Raw genomic sequence first — 12,726 nt, 5'->3', positions numbered from 1 at the left:
AATACATTGCATCCATACCTTGGAGTCCGGTGCACAGAACTTTTATTTTTGTATTTGTATGTGTGTGTTATTAGTCATTTGTATTTGTAATTTCTGTCCTTCAGTTACAAAGGTGTAAACATTTGATGTTAAAATTTTATTTCATTTTAGCGTACGAAACTAGAGACATCCGTGTAATATAGTCATAGTGCCAACATTGTATTCTATGTCTACATAGTATACAATGCTTGCTATACATGGCTATACTAGAATGTATACTACAATACTATACTGGCATTATATACTATGTCCACTCAATATTGTTTATATACACCAACATAAAATCCTAGGGGTCTTTGGTGCTTCTGTTGTGTCATAGATGACATGAGCAATAGGTAATAGAGGTTAGAATAAGGGAGACAATCTTATCAAATTGCTAAGCAGAGAGGAATCAAGAAATTTGAATCTGCAGTGGTTTCGATCATAGGCGCGCAAGTATGCTAAATAGATTGCACCATCATTCATGGAACTCAAACTTTTAAAGTCTTTTCTTACACACCCTGGATTCTTGAATCAGACTTGCTTTTATATTAACTGTACATGATTTACTTTTCCAAATAAATTATCTACCTTTATATGTTTTTAAAAATACAGTAGGAACCAAAACAGTTAAGCATGAATCTAATTTTATAATTTGTTCATTTTATCATAATTTGTAATATAAGACGAAACAAAGATACCTGCCTTCTTCTATTCCATTTCATAACAATCTTCTTAGTACAAAAATTAATCAAAAGGGAGTCGTAATATTTGATGACATAACTTTGAATCTCTCAAACTTTCCGTTTTCTTAATTATTCTAATAAGGTCTTTATTTTTCTGAAGAAAAGACAAAAGTTCTACTTACTCCTTTATTCACAAAAGAAGCCCAGAGACTGATTCAAAGAATAGTAATTACCTAATTGTGTTTGCAATTCTATTTACATTTCACTTTTAAAAAAGAGAAGAAAAGTATATGCTTTCAGTTCTCGTTTCCTTCGACACTACTTGCCTTTATTTAAAAGATAGAATGAACAGTTACTATTGAAACAGTTCCATGCTTCTATACATCTTCAGGTTAAAAGGTAATATATGTTAATTTAATATTATAATTAGAACATTTCTTGTTCCCTGTGTAATGCTCTAATTCCTCATTTTAGTAAACTAATTTACTTTACCAATAATGCGTTTCATTATCTGAGATTTGTTCTTTTTTTCACTTTTTCTTCAGTACATTCTTTGCTTTATAAATCACGGAATAAAGACAAATAGGCATATCTTAAGTTTATATGCCTTTATTTTCTCAATATTATTGTAGGACAAAAGCTCGGTCTGGTTACCAACTTGTGATCTGCTAACTTTTTAGAACTAGCCTAGAAGAAGTTCTGCATTTAGTATTTAAGAAATACCTTGGCATTAAAAAATAACAGAGATCACTGAATGTTTCGAAAAACATTTGATATAATGTCTAATTTGTTATTGTATATGACTATTTTAAGTAGATTTTGATAAAATTGAAAATGTTTATAGGAAATGGAGGATATTTGATTATTGGTCTTTTCAAAATGTTGCAAAGAATCAGGAATCACTACATTCGTAAAATTTTGGCATATTTGACTACTTTCTTCTAACAGATACGTGGATTTGAGATTATTTTAAAAAGAAAAAATTATTCCCGCGTACACGTATAGACAGTATTTACCTTTCTGCTTTAATTTTGTGGAAGAAATTAAATTCCTCTATCATGTATTTCTTGATATAACGTTGAAAAATGTCTAAGTTTTTCAGAAGCATATAGAAGTAACGAAACAATATCTCAGTGTTCAAATGTTTCTGTATCGAAATTTGCTCTAGAGCAAGATTCTGAAGAAAATACTAAGAAATAACGATAAGTTATTTTTAAAACAGATAACAATTCTTACTAACAAACCAGTAGATGTATGTGTTTCACTTAAATATGAGAGAAACAAAGAGAGAAATGTCGTACTGTTATTTACAGATAAATCGATGCTAATGGGTCAAACGTTAATGACAGTAATGTTCACAGAAATTGTATCCTTTTTTTTTAAAAAAAAATAAAAACATCTTCGAAAGTAGAACAGCTTTCAGTTCCATAAATAGTGTTTGCTACTGGTTGCAAATTAGGAAAATATTAGTACAAAGGTAGTATTTTTGAGTTGATCATATTTATATTGTGGCTTCTAAATATTCAACACGTAACGGTTTCAAAAAAAGTAGAAACAATTTTTCACATTTTATAAATTGGTTGGAGCTTTTCAGCAAGGAATCCATATGAGATGTGGAGCACAGTTCAACGTAGAATTCGAATCACATGAACTCGCATCTGGAAATTGAAAAAAGGTCTCCAGTAGCTAACGTGAATTCCTACAGTTTTTCTAAATTTCATTACTCTTCAAATTTTAAAATGCTCTGAGAAATAAAATTGATGTTCACATAACGATGTCACAATGTATATGTTAAAACCATTTTTTAAGTAGTGTATGAAGTACATTGCACAGTAAGAATCAAGGAAGGATATTTTATTACATATTTAGTTATCCTAGTACCTGGTTCTACAATACAAATTGTTAATGAACACCGAACCCGAATGAAAGTTCTTTGGGGACAGGGATAAATAAAGAACTTCTAATCATGGCAGTAGTAAAATGTGCGTGCACTTGAATTAATTTTTAATTGCGTTTTTTTTTTTTTTTTTTTTTTACTAATTTTGAGGACACTGAATCCAAAGAAACTATCTTAAAATTTATCCACCCATGAGGTCACGAAAACAAGACCTCAAAACTGAAGTTTTGAAGTATTGTTTATACCAATGACAAAATTGCTCAGCTTGGATATATTTCTAATTTCACTTTTTATACTTATATACTTTTTATAAAGAAATATATGTCTATTAAGTATGTATATATTTGTAGTACGACATAATGAATTTCTACTTCACGATGAATGAAGCAAATGTGTATATCTCAACAGATACCATGGACAGATACGTTACAAAATAGTACTTGGATTTAGTACTTTCAAGTTAGTATTTTAAAAACGCAATTAGGAACTTATCGAAGCGTGGGCACATTCAATAATGATATAAACGGTACTTCAAAGACCTCAACCTTGATCATGTTTCTCGTCGCCCCATGGATGGATAAGTTTTGAAATAACTCAATTGGAGTCAGATTTCTGAAATCAGTATAAAAAATGCAATTAAAAATACATCCAAACCTGGGCACATTCACTATTGATATACGCAGTATTTCAAAGACTCCCAATTTGAGGTGATTTATCGTGACGACATGGACGGATGTTTTAAAATAGTTTATTTGGGTTCAGCTTGGGCACTTTTTACTAATTCCATGATCGGATGTTCTTTACTCAACATCTCAATATACATAAAGTTTCAAGTTGTATAAAGTTTGACTTACGCCTTTATCTCTAACAGATTTAAACTTGAGGCTACGTATATGAGAAATAATCCCGAAAGAAAACACTCGATATGTTGATTTCCTATACAAAAGTTATAACGAAACACACAGGAATAGTATAACGTTCGATTTCTCGTGATTCAGAAATTTCTTGAGTTGGCCTTGAGTTGAAGTCACCCATATATGTTTGACTAATTTAAACTCCATGTCAAATGCCTGGGTTGTGAACGGTCGAACGTCAACTGCAATGCCGTGCTGTTGTTGATCGTTGGCGACCTCTTTGACTTCCAAACAAGACAATTTGTTAGCGCTCCGTTATGTGGTGCAAGCGTGACACAATTGTTAAGTATGTTGGGTGTGTCATGAGAAACAGTGTCCAGGGGTTGACGATATACAAAAGTCATAGCAAAGCCACATTGGGGAAGAGGAACAGTGATTGGAAGAAAACCCTCAATGACGGGTCCAACCGAGCATTATGGTGGACTGTCACTCAGAACCGATGTGCTAATGCGGTATAAGTGACAGAGAAGCTAAAACAGCACGTTTCACAACCTGCGTCGATAATCAGTGTCATATTGTGAGGTGAAACCGCTAAGGGATCATGATCATTTAGTAGAATACAATGGTATTGAGTACATTCTACATGGAGCACTGATATCTGGAAGTGTATTTGATATGGTCAGGTGAGTCGTTGTTCACCTTCTTTCATACCACGGGCCTTGTTCGTGTGTGCCGGATGTCCAAAGAAGCATATCATCTACAGTACCTCCGTCCAGCTATGAAACATGGCGGCGGCTCTATGATGTTGTGCGCCACAATATTCTTGTTTCCAATGGTTCGTGTGCTGACATTCACTGGGCGCTTCATTATCCGTCATTATGTCTCCATTTTATGGGATCATATACATTAAATGGTTCAGGTTGCTATCGTTGAATAACGTATTCCAGGATGATAATACGCCCATTTCCAGAGTTGGAATGTTGCAGCGTGGTTTGAAAAACATCGAGATGAAGTGTTCAACTTCCTCTAGGCTTGTTCAATTCCTGGACCTGAACATAATTGGACATCTGTGGTCCGTTTTGGAAAAACGACTCTAGTGCAATTTCTGCTCCATCCTCTCTCGTGGAACTGAGTGATGCACTGCACGCGAATTGAGGCAATTTTCCACTTGTCATCAATCACGAAATCTATGTCTTCACTCTACGTTGAATCAGTGTTGTTCAGAGTTCAAAAGGAGGTCGAACGCCATGTTAATCTGAAAAGTTGCACTTTTTTTTTATTTATTTTTTTTTTTTTTAGGTTTTTCTATTATTTTGTTGAGCATCTGTGTGTCGAATGATACAATTTCGCTTCAATGATGCATACCGATTTTTCTATTTCTGTTAGTTATTGCTCGAAAAACCAGATTGGTTTTATTTATAGAATTATCCTAATATCCCGAGTGGTATATTAACCTCAATGCATCCATGGAATTTTTAAGTATCTACAATAACTCAACAATTTTTATCTACGATATATAAAACACAAGTAAGAAAGAAATGTATAGGGTTCGAAATGTGTATATTTCTGTGCTGACTAAAATGTGTCCCTTTTAACTTATGGATATGAAACATATCATAGGAGCTATTTATTTTAAGTGATCATTCATTCAAAAGAAAAAATACAATACTTTTAAAATATTTGAATTTCAATGAGGCAATATATTTCCGTTTTAGGAAGTAAAACATGTTTCTAACGGAGTTCCTCATGCACAAAATACATAATCACTTTATATACGCCAAGTTAATAGTGAAATCTTCCATTTTCTTCCCATATATCGCTGGTTTGTGAAAATAAAAAAGAAAGAGTGGATTCGCATTTATATCATTTGTTGCTTTTTCATAGCCTATATAAAACACAATTAATAGGTCCCATAAACCATACTATATTCCAGAAAACATGAATATGATGTTTACATCATATTTAGCGCAAATTCACGTTCTGCTTTTGAGAGAAAATACTTAATTTCATGTCACAACACAATATTTGAAATGCTAGGAAGATTGGATACATTTTATGTACTTTGTTCTCTAGTTGTTTATACTTTTCGATTCTGGATTTTGGAGATGGGAAGAAATATGGAAATGTAGTCATGAAAAATAACATGAAATTGGAGAAAAAAGAATAGGAATATTCAACATATAAAATGATCATTACAAATATTTTATTATCATAATGAAAATGATAATACTAATATTTATTAATGTTACTAATAAATGAATTAACACGGTATAAAATGATATAATAATAATTATGATTTCCATTTTAAAATGTATCTATCGATTATTCTTATTTTTTACTTCTCCCTTTCTAAAGGTCATTTCTCAAAATTGCATTATTGGGCTGGCCCTCTGTATTTTGATTACTGAATATTAGAATTTGTTGAAATTACTTAGATTTATTTATTTCATTCATATTCTTTCTATTGATAGTTATGGTAAATAGGGAGATATATTTGTTTTAAAATTATCTTTCTATCTGCCACCGAAGTAATTCAATATTTTTTTTTACTTAAATATGGTTTCAATACTGGGAAAATAATATTGAGGGAGAATATCACAGAGTTAGAACTGGAAAACCAGCTGTCTAAGGGTGAGAGCCCAACTAGGACAACTGTGATTCCAAGCGTCGGATACTATTAATGATTCAAATTTTCGTGAAGATTCTTAACTATAACACATTTAAGTAATAAATACGGACAAGCAAAAAATTGTTTATCAAGGGATCTCACTGTTCGTATATCATACCACTTAAAAATTGTTCTTCAAATATAAGACTTCTTTTCTCAATCTGGCTCCGAAAAACTCTGTCCAGATATAATAGAAATATAACTAATTTATTCTATTTCTTACTATGAGATCCTAAAGTTCATAACCACAGAAACAAAATCTTGCTGTTGAATCCTATTCTATGTTCAAAAGAATGAAGCGTGGCTATTTAACATTTTGCTTTATATTAACCATCCATGTTTCTCTTGTCTATTTCCCAAAAGTTTTTCAATTCGAGGTGTATATTTCTTACAAGTCACTTATCCAACAAACTTACTTCTCTTTTCATCCGTCGATATTTGTTGTCATGTAACTCTTGCGAGGTTATGCAATTCTTTTTTTGTTTGTTTGTTTGTTTGTTTATTTATGCATATAACATTTTCTTCAATATTTATTGTCGAAACACTCAGGTTCTACTGTTCTCTGAAAGATAGTGAACAACTTTTGCACCATAGAATATGACGGAAAAACTATGCTTTTATAGGCTTTCAAGATAATAATAATAATACGTATTTTGCAATCACTATTAGTACACTTGCCGCAAATTGGGAAGTTAACGTGACAGCCGCTAGATCGCTTTAATACGGTACATCAGCTGCAGTTTCTTTTCTTTCCTCACTTGTTTGAATCATACATTCAACAATATGCTGAGAAACAAGTTCTTCCCTATCAGTGCCTTAACTACTTGCATTTCCTCTCTTTAATATTGCTAATTTTCTTTCTTATTTTCCCAATATTTTCTCATTGATTTTCTTTGGAATTAGATACTTTTCTTCTTCTGAATACTGTCATTTCATTGCTATCATCCATCTGTCATAATTTCATTTATCAAAACAGCAGAAACGTGTGACATAAAACTCAAAAAGTGAAATAAATATATCGAAAATATTCTAGTGTCTCTTTCTCATTCAGAGGAAGATATGCTTAGGAATTAACCAAATTACTTTCAAATACATACAAAACTGAAGACTTTTCTTCAGTATTATTTTTGAGCAGCTATATATATACCGAAAAAAAGTCTTCAGTTTTGTATGTATTTGAAAGTAATTTGGTTAATTCCTAAGCATATCTTCCTCTGAATGAGAAAAAGAGACTAGGATATTTTCGATATATATCTTTAAGCCAAATTTAATAGAAGAAAGATTGAGTGCTTTTTATTATTATTATTTCGCATAACTAAGTAGTTCTAAAATATTTTGGATGAGATGAAATAGAAGACACCATATTTAGCCTTATAGTTGGAAAGAGTGTGATTCAATTTCATATACTAACAGTCTTCTATACTTGTCTATGTTACTGGGATAATTTGTATTTATATAAACTTTCATCTAATTTTTTCTAGAGTGTTGTATTTACAAAGAGACCAAACTTATCTCGAACATTACGTTTAAAATTAGTTGATTATTACTCCAATAAATAATATACTGTTTATAATAATTTATTTTGAAACGTAAATTCTGTATCAAAGAGTTTACGTGATCCTGTTAAATACATATTCATGCAATATCTCGTTCATAGGTATACTTGGTTGTCATTTTGTACAAGAATAATTTTCTAGCTGTCTTCGATATCCGAAAGAATACGTGAAAGTATTAAAGAATTTTAAATCTTCTTCCTTTCGAGTTTGAAGACTACTTTTCCATAGATGACGAAAAAACACTCGAAGCGTAAGGAAAAGAACATAACAGAAGAGCAACAGAACAAAAGGACTTGAACAGAAAAGGGAAAACAAAAGATGTAGTGTCATCTTTTCTGTTGGCATGACAATGTAACATTTATTTGTTGCTAATGGTTTCCAAGGGACCAGCTATCGGATTCACCAGAATTTAACTCCCCAACTCTTTTACTAGCGTATCGCATGAAGATGGGGTCAAGGGCTATTACCCGTCGCTCGATATTCCGCCGCCTTCAAACTTCTCTCTCGTCTGCAGTTTTTTAAAAAGGCATATTGGATTTCCATTTGGCAACAACATGGGCTGTTATTCGTCACCTTCTCTTTCACCTTGCTTGCATTTAGGTCTATCATCATACATGTAGCGTAGGAACGGGAAATGTGAGAGGCAGGATGATTATGGAATGACCGAAGTTCATTACGATGAGGGCTATTTACGTTAAAGCTTTTGACCGTGTTTAATGTTATTTACTCTCCTCTCTCGTGCTGGAAACAATGTAAAAAATTGCATTTTCAAAATGAATTTTCCTCATCAACTTAACTCAAACGCTCTTTGATACAAGGGACTGAGTGAATTAATAAATCATGCTTTTAAAAATGGAAATTTTTTATCCCAAAAATATCTTCCGCTAATTCCAAAGTAACTAGTAAAAATTAAATTAATGTTCCATGTAAGAAATATCACAAAGTTCTCTAGGTTAAAAAATTTGCGCGTAATATCAAATTTATTGATTATAATCAAATTGCATTAATCATTATACTTTAAAACTGTATTATGCATAGGTACGAGAAGTTTTATAGATGGAAGTTTTCATATGTCCATCAGTCTGTTATGCAGGCAGTGGTTGCTTTAGCGTGTAGGCCAGGTACGCACGGGCCTACCCAAAAATTTTGAAAAATATATAAACGTTAAAAGATAAAATAAAGAGTAACTATATTTTCCACTATTTATATTAAAGGTAGATAATTATTTAACAAATAGCATCAACTACTACTGTAAAAGTAATTTTCTACCGTCATTAATCTATCAAACGTGTATATGTATCCATAAGCGAGGGAGCGGGCCTACCCAAAATAAAATCCTAAAGCCGCCCCTGTCCACAGATAGGGAAAACAGTAAGATATTACGAGAACATTTCTTTATTTGGTCCAACCTCTTTTCTTAACTCTCTACTCAAGTCGAAAATGGTAGAAATTAACCATTTCCAGTTTCAACGTTGGACAACGTAGAACGAAAATGGTACACACACAGTCCAAAACGACTCAAAACGACACAAAAATGCTTGTCTTCAAATTTGGACATACTTTAATGTGTACAAATGAATTGTCTTCTAATAGTGGACATAACGAAATATGTCGATTGTTTGACATTACGGATATGTCCGTCATGAACATAAAAAATGTGAGCAAATATAGCATATCAAAATGATCTACTGCCTTAGTTTTGACGGATTAGTATGTTATGTTTTGATCATTGGGGCAATGTTTGAGATTATATACTTGTACGTCAAAAATTTATACACATGCGCGGAAACGTGAGGCGGTTGTCGTTTGTCTCTTCTTATCAGTGTTACCAATGTAGCACTTTGTCGGTTGATCTAGAAATTATTAAAGATATTTTTATCAAAAACAATTGGTTCATTTATCATTGTTAGAATATAAATTTAGCACCTTTTAAATGTTGTCTAGTGACTAAACTAGCATTATTTTCACTAAAATTAATGTTTCTAGCGTTTTCTTGCAGTGTGTTTAGTAACAGTGTTATTCACGTTGTTGGCAGTGTGTTTAGTATCATTATGACATGTGTGTGTGCCCTATTACGGACAGGCTTGACATATATTTTTATGCCATATCAACATACTTCGGGCTCTGTGTGGAATAGATAGAAAGAAGGATTCTTTCAGATGGATTTGGCGTCCCAAGAATAGGTTTCAGGCCCCTAGTTATCCCTTTACTAAAACCAGAAGTTGGGGAAATCTACTACTAATTTCCTTTTCAATATTTATCGCCATACAGTCAAAACAATAACAGATAGTGAGAAATTACTTTTTGATATGGTTCCAGCTTTCAAAAAATCTGTTACATTTTCTGTTTTGAACTCTGATCATCTTAAAGCTACGGCATTAGGTGATGAAAAATACTTTCATGTGGATTCAGGATCTGAAGAACAGGTTCCATTTTCGACTTGACCCACCTTTTGCAAATGAAAGTGATATGATAAATCTACAACTTCCGGTTTCAATGTTGAGATCCCATATTTTGGAAGTTACCATACTACCATTCGTTTGCAAAAATTATTTCAGTTTCTGATGTGTAATTATTTATTTCCTATTAATCGCTGAATAGTATTGAAACTATTTAGTAATACGAGGGGAGGCTGGAAAGTTCATGAAATCACCAAGAAGAAAATTTACCTGGAAGAACCATTTTAATACACTATTCAACGTATTCCATCCTCCCAAGCTCAATATACTTTTCACAACGATGTTGCAACATTTCTAACCCTTGCAAATTGAAGGTATTGTCCTGTGTGCAAACCAGCCCTCCACCTCCGCAATGACCGTCTCATCGGATGGAAAAAGTTTGCCTTTGAGATGTTTTTGAGATGTGGAAGGAGATAGTCGGAGGGGGTTAGATCAGGTGAGTAGGGTGGGTGAGTACACAGCTGAAGCCCAGATCCATCAGCAATTGCATGGTTTGATAAGCCTTGTGGGAGGGTGCACTGTCCTGGAGAAACTGAATACCACTGCTCACTTTTCCCCGACGTTTTTTCTACAGAGCCTCCTTCAGCTTAATCGAATAGTTAGAATAAACTCCAGCATTGATGGTTTCAACCTTTTTAAGATATCTGATAATCGTCCTTATCCAAAAACTCCGATGCAAATACCTTCCCAGCTGATCTTTGACTTCGGACCATCTTCGGTCGAGGAAATCCACTGTGACGCCACTCCATGGATTGCTGTTTAGTCTCTGGATCATAGTAGTTCAGCCATGTTTCATGTTCTGTCACCAGCGCAAGAACTCACCAGGGTTTTGAAACTTTTGCAAAATTTCGTGTGACATCTGCAGTCTGCACCCGTGTTCTCTTCTGGTCAACATTCAAACATTTTGGTATCCAGTTGGCACTGACCTTCCGCATGTCCAAATATTCTGCTATTATGACACTCACACGCTCACGCGATATCCCTACACGTGCAGCAATGTTTTTGATCGATATACACCTATCCTCCATGATCATGTCATGCACTTTGTAGATGTTTTCCGTGGTCATTGCACTTGAAGCGAGGTTCATCTTCAGTCTCACGATCACCAGTCTTAAAATGCCTCACCCGCTTCGCTACTCTTGTATACCAGGAGCGTGTACCCCCAAAGTATCCTGCAAAATTTTATGAATTTCCATAGAGGATTTATCTTGCAGCAAAAAAAAAAAAAAAAAAAAAAAAAAAAAAAACTTGATGACACTGCGAAGCTCATTCTTTTCGAATTTCCTTAGATCCTCCGCCATATCTTCTTACATAACCTGTACTAAAGAAAACAACAATGATAAAATGATCACATACGGGATGAAAGGTTCACAATATATGTTTCAATTTTTATTTCTTCTTAGTGATTTCATGAATTTTCCAGCTCCCTCTCGTATACCTTGTAATCACGTGAAAGCCTTAGTGGAGAGGTATTTAATCAGATATTCATAGGAAAAGTACAGAATATTGCCTAGTAACAGATAAAATCTTTCAATGTATTAACTTTCTTATGTGTGTATGAAAATAGTTTCACATCCTGCATTTAGACGACGTCGGTCTCGATACTATCTACCTCATTTTCCTTGGAATATGTATATGTTGTTCCCAAGTTAATCTAGGGCAAAATCTCCATATTGAAGAATGATGTTAGAGAGCCAATCAATCGTAAAAAATTTTCAGACTACTTTAAAAAGACAGAGATTTCTGTTAGACCTTCTCTTCTTGACCAAAACTTGTTGAGAACATGGAAAACTATGTATATTTTCTGTATGCTGTTTCGTGCTAATTGTTCAATTTATTTATATGATTATCCTATTTCAATAAAGTACAGATATTATGATGTTGCTCTTCCATATTTTGTTTTCTTCTACCTCTTTTACTACTAGTAGAATGTTTGACGATCCTGAATAACAAATTAAACGGCCAAAATTCATCGGTTTTTATTTACTAATTATATACATAATGGTCATAATAATTTTGTAGAGTTATTGGACTGACAAAGATTAGATTGTTCATAGTATTCTTCAGATCAGACTTTTCTTGCTAATGGATGTTGACTGTAACATATACAGCAAAACCTTTAAGGCGAACATTTAATCTGCCAATTGATATAATTTTACGAAATACAGTAGACATAATTAAGTATTATATCTACTATACTCTGTATGTAAGCTTACTTAACGTAAATTGGGCGTTTTCTGTGGAAACAAAAATGACTGACGCTTCCTCGTATAACCCAATATGCATCTTTCTTTGTTTGATTTCGTACCTTCTTCAATGAAATGCATAAGAGAAATTTCATCAGACGTATTTTATCTTTGGAATGCCTAAATACCTCTGGATAAAGAATTCGTCTATTTTTAAATATTTGGGTACTAATATTTAATAAACATATTTTGAAAAATGGTATTCTCAAAACCCAATTTCAGTCGGTGGTCGGTGGTCGAATTATAAATATATTTCTGGTTTACTACTGAGCCAGTATCAAATTATTCCAGTATTCCAGTAGATATTTTCAATATTTTTCTTTTCTTCGCAGATTTCGCTAA

The 12,726-nt window shown here is 33.0% G+C and overlaps 1 protein-coding gene across 3 annotated transcripts in view; it reads right to left on the bottom strand.

The window, feature by feature from the left end:
* The window catches only part of Nckx30C (solute carrier family 24 member Nckx30C), a 524,219-nt gene that overhangs the window by 377,553 nt on the left and 133,940 nt on the right, over nucleotides 1-12,726 (bottom strand). The window lies entirely within an intron of this gene.

Source organism: Thermobia domestica, chromosome 2, assembly GCF_964235325.1.
Source record: "Thermobia domestica chromosome 2, izTheDome1.hap1.1, whole genome shotgun sequence".
NCBI lineage: Eukaryota > Metazoa > Arthropoda > Insecta > Zygentoma > Lepismatidae > Thermobia > Thermobia domestica.
The sequence above is the reverse complement of the archived record's forward strand: the minus strand, read 5'-3'. Positions and strand labels throughout refer to the sequence as shown.